The sequence below is a fragment of the Notolepis coatsorum genome (assembly GCF_963971535.1).
Source record: "Notolepis coatsorum genome assembly, contig: SUPER_7_unloc_2, whole genome shotgun sequence".
Classification (NCBI taxonomy): Eukaryota; Metazoa; Chordata; class Actinopteri; order Aulopiformes; family Paralepididae; genus Notolepis; species Notolepis coatsorum.
In genome coordinates this window covers 917,343-922,855 of record NW_028174879.1, presented here as the reverse complement: position 1 = coordinate 922,855, position 5,513 = coordinate 917,343, and positions in this window count along the sequence as shown.

Sequence of the window (5,513 nt, the reverse complement as noted above, 5' to 3'; positions counted from 1 at the left end):
GATCATCCTGGTCGTTCAGTACACAGTATTGATCATCCTGGTCGTTCAGTACACAGTATTGATCATCCTGGTCGTTCACTACATACAGGGACCTGGGCTTGAACTATGACCTGTGCCAGTGGGTCCTGGACTTCCTGACGGGCAGACCCCAGGTGGTAAGAGCCGGCAACTGCACCTCCTCATCCATCACGCTCAACATAGGGGCCCCCCAGGGCTGTGTTCTGAGCCCCCTCCTCTACTCCCTGTACACACATGACTGCGTAGCACAGCGGAACAACAACACCATCATCAAATTTGCTGATGACACAGTAGTGGTGGGCCTGATCTCTGCCAACGACGAAAGGGCCTACCTGGAAGAGGTAGAGAACCTGTCACAGTGGTGTCAGGAGAACTGCCTCTCCCTGAACGTCAGCAAAACAAAAGAGATGATTGTGGACTTCAGGAGGTCGGGGGTCAAGGACTACAGCCCCCTCAGCATCGACGGGGCACCAGTTGAGAGAGTGAACAGTTTCAAGTACCTCGGAGCCCACATATCCGAGGACTTGACATGGACCACACACATTGACAGTGTTGTGAAGAAGGCACGACAACGCCTCTACTTCCTCAGGCGCCTAAGGAAGTTCCAAGTCAGTCAGAAGATCCTTAGGAACTTCTACTCATGTACAATAGAGAGCATCCTGACCGGCAACATCACCTCCTGGTTTGGGAATAGCACTGCACAAGACCGTAGCAGACTACAAAGAGTGACACGTTCAGCCGAACGCACAATTAGAGGGGGGCTTCCCACCCTCCAGAACATTTACAACAAGCGGTGCAAGGGGAAGGCTAAGAGAATTATTAAGGACTCGAGCCACCCGAACAACTGCCTCTTTGAACTGCTGCCGTCAGGCAAGCGATACCGGAGTCTTATGGCGAGCACAGAAAGACTCAGAAGGAGCTTCTATCCCCAGGCCATCAGGCTGCTAAACGAACAATAATCGCTAAACGAACAATAATCACTATGCAACAACCATCAAATGCACACAGCACACACACCCACACGCACACACACACTCACTCAAACAAACAACACACTGCAGCACCCACTCTCCACACTTTAGATCACACAAACACACCTACACTTTATATTTATTGATAAAGGATTTGCACTACAACTCGTACACCTACTGTGAATTGTACCTAAACTGCACCTTGTCCATTTATGCCTTGCACTATATAGTATTGTATAGTATTGTATATTAGTACACTGCACAGTATTGTATATTGTATGGTAACTACGTCTACGAACATTGTACATATGTCTAAACTGAACACTGTGACCTCTTTTTTTTTTTTCTTCTAATTTTTACTATGTTTTTATTTCATACTTATCTTGTCATGCACAGTCTCTGGAGCGCAACAGTAAGAAGCATTTTGTACAAAAGTATTCTGTACTTCTGTATGACAACTATTAAAGAAACTTGATAGTATTGATCATCCTGGTCGTTCATGAGCTCCTTGTAGTCTTGTAGTTCTTTGTCGTTTCCCTCCCAGGTGTATCCATCTGTAATCAGCCCAGGTGTTTCCTGTCTCGTCATCCCCTTGTGAATAACTGTTCTGTTCTCCCCTGTGTGTGTTGGCCGATCCTGTCTGTACAGTCCTGTTCTTTGTTTGTTATACTTTTGATGCTATCCCTGCATGTTTGAAAACCATGGTAATTATAATTAAACCTTTTTTTGTTACTTTGGCTACCGTTTCATATTATGTTTCATTGACGAGACAACAAGCACTTTAGAATAGTCAATGGTAACGTAATATGGGTCTTCTCCACGACCTGGCCGTGCTGAAATCAGTGCTCCCGCTTTGTTTACCTTTTTCCACTTCCATGGAGGGGAGGGGCCAGAGGTGCACAGGACTGTGTCGTCAGCATAGAGGTGAATTGGGGAGTTTCCAGCTAACTGGCCTATGTTGTTTATATAGATGGAGAAGAGGATTGGAGCTAGTAAGGAGCTTTGGGGGACCCCCTTAGAGATGGATAGGGACTGGGTTAATGGGTTGTCGGATTTTACTGATTGAGTGCGATCAGAGAGGTACTTCCAGTGAATGACGCTAAGCTATAGGCTAATGGTGCGGCTGTTCCCTAAACCTAATTTAAACCTAATTTAAACCTAAAAATTACCTTATTATGACCAAGTCATACATCTATGGAATGGCCCAAATCTCCTCTTTAAATCTGGATTTAGTACCACCAGGCGCCCGTTACAGGGCAGCAAAGACCGTGAATGAAATCTACTGTAAGTACACTTTTGTATAATGTTCATAGCGCCGCTATTTTTTACCATTTTGCGACATGTTTTTTTCCTAGACGTTCACAGAAAGGTAAAGAAACAATATACGTTGTATTGTATGGCAATAATGTTGAGGTTTGTTTCGACCCGTGAGATATAAACACGATTTTCACGTCAATATTTGTAAGAGAAAAATGGTTGGACTACATTTGTATGCGGCTGGTGTGAGCTGGGCAGTGTAGTTTTATGGAATTTCGACGTCCATCGAAAGCCCTGGGTCTCCCCTTTCTTAGGACTACAACGACTCTAAAGAGACAATGCATGTTCCAGTGTGTGTGCTAAAAAAAAAACGAACCGCTGTGTGTACCGCTAAAAACATTGAGTGTCGTTGCATGCCGAATAAAGACCTCTGCAACAGGTCCTGCATTATTATTATTAAATATTATTATTATTAAAAAAAGACTCCATGAGTGCTTCTTCTCACGTCTAAATCGTCCGTTTTCCAGTGCAATATTTAACACTTAAAAATCATTGGTAAACAAACGTAGTGCTGAAAATATACACTTTGAATGCTGTTTTGACAGGGTTAGGGTCTTTACTCTTGGCTACATTTGAAGAGGAAACGCAACACCACTCAATACGGACTGTATTGATCTATTAGTGGCGTGTGACACAACCCCATCCCTCTCCTACAGGTGGACTCAGGGATATACCTGGATTGTCTCCATTAACATGTCTGTCATCCACAGACTGGCAATCAGATGCACCTGTGCAGGTGTGTCAGGGGGAGGAGGCACACCAGGAGGAGGAGTCAGACCAGGAGGAGGAGCCACACCTGTGTAAAAGGCCTGACTTTAGTTCTCCATGTGTCTGTCTTGTCTCTCCTCCAAGCTGGTCCTGACATTTTGTTTGTTTCAATTTGGTTTGGTTGTTTCTCATTACTATCATTTCCACGCACCACACACTGACTCACTCACTCAGGCACTCACTACATTACTGATGTTACTGATCCATTCATTCTTTAATTTCTTTTGTTTGTACATAGTTTAAATAGCATAATTAAATTACTTTTCTTTAAAAACCTTAAGTACTCGTGTGGTCTCCCTTGTTTTTGTCTGTACCTTGGGCTCGGTTCATGACCGATGAATATTATTAACACATCAAAGGACACAGCTACTTGTTGTTTTTCCTGGAAAAAAGAAAACGCTGCTTCTCATTGGCTAGACGGTGTTTATTCAGAGCCTCTGATAGGCTGGTGCAGTAGAGCCAGGTTCATCAATAGCTATATTTAGATATAAATTCATATAAAACAATTTAAAATTAAATAATTGAAATAAAAAAAGGACAGTAACAACATTTTTTTCCCCTTTGATTTACAAAGCAAATCTAAAGAATCTTCTTCATCTTTAGAAAAAGGTCCCGTCTTACAGACAACAAGAAAACCAAAAACACTTCCTCACGTTCACTTTAGTAGTATCCTTGTTTCTGGTTGGCCAAAAGAGACTGCGTGGTCCACAGCCAATCACGGTGGCCCCCTAGTGGCTAGTAGCGCATGCTGCAGGGTCCCTTTTAAAATGTAAATCCACATCATTCTGTACAGACACCCAATCACAGACACGTCCGGGGAGACAGGAACCAATGAGAGGACCAATCACATTTTCTTCTTCTTCTACGACGACCAATCATCGAGTTCATTGTCACCATGTTCCTCCCGCCACACTAACCTCGTTCCCAGTTTGATCTCCTCCGTGAGATAAAGCCCGGTAAAGAACTACGGCCGAAAGTGTCTGTGGGGTAGAATTCCCGGTGTATGTACCTCCCCTGGAAGCTGCCTCCGAACGGACCGAACTTTTCCCGAATCCTGTCGGCAAACGAGCTATAGAACGTCCCGGTCGTGTAGTGAATTCTTCAGGCGAAGCCGCTGCAGTGGCTTAAACGAGGAGATATTGTTGCACTTCACACGTTTCTATAATTGTTTTGTCGAAACCAGAAAGCCTGTAGCCGGTACTTCCTGTACTTCCGTTTAGACACTTTAGGAGGCGTAGCTTTACCGGCCTAGGGCAGGTCTAGAAAGAGGCTGTGGTCCCAGGCTGCAGCTCAGCACCGCCACCCGGTGGCGGCTTTTATAGAGTCTTTACACACCATGACAGCACGGGGGCGCTAGTGGGAAAGGAACCCCTAACCCTTGCAAAGGTAATGCCTTGCCCAAGATGCTGAGCTACAAGGGACAAGATAATCAACCCTCTTCTAGCTCAGAGGCCTGGTCCACTTCTCTGTCTCCTCTGTGTCTCCTCTCTGTCTCTCTCTCTCTCCTCTCTCTGTCTCCTCTCTGTCTCTCTCTCTCCTCTCTGTCTCCTCTCTGTCTCTCTCTCTCCTCTCTGTCTCTCTCTCTGTCTCCTCTCTGTCTCCTCTCTGTCTCTCTGTCTCCTCTCTGTCTCCTCTCTGTCTCTCTCTCTCTCCTCTCTCTGTCTCCTCTCTGTCTCTCTCTCCTCTCTGTCTCTCTCTCTCCTCTCTGTCTCCTCTCTGTCTCTATCTCTGTCTCCTCTCTGTCTCCTCTCTGTCTCTCTCTCTGTCTCCTCTCTGTCTCTCTCTCTGTCTCCTCTCTGTCTCCTCTCTGTCTCTCTCTCTGTCTCCTCTCTGTGTCCTCTCTGTCTCCTCTCTCTCTCCTCTCTGTCTCCTCTCTGTCTCTCTGTGTCCTCTCTGTCTCTCTCTCTCTATCCTCTCTGTCTCCTCTCTGTCTCCTCTCTGTCTCCTCTCTGTCTCCTCTCTCTGTCTCTCTCTCTCTATCCTCTCTGTCTCCTCTCTGTCTCCTCTCTGTCTCCTCTCTGTCTCCTCTCTGTCTCCTCTCTCTCTCCTCTCTCTGTCTCCTCTCTGTCTCTCCTCTCTCTCTCCTCTCTGTCTCTCTCTCTCCTCTCTCTCTCCTCTCTGTCTCCTCTCTGTCTCCTCTCTGTCTCCTCTCTCTCTCCTCTCTCTGTCTCCTCTCTGTCTCTCCTCTCTCTCTCCTTTCTCTGTCTCCTCTCTCTCTCTCCTCTCTCTCTCTCCTCTCTCTGTCTCCTCTCTCTCTCCTCTCGCTCTCTCTCTGTCTCTCCATCTCTCTCTCTCTGTCTCCTCTCTCTCTCCTCTCTCTGTCTCTCCTCTCTCTCTCTCCTCCTCTCTCTCTCTCTCTCTCCTCTCTCCTCTCTCTCTGTCTCTCTGTCTCTCTCTCTCTCCTCTCTCTCTCTCTCTCTCTCTCTCTCCTCTCCTCTC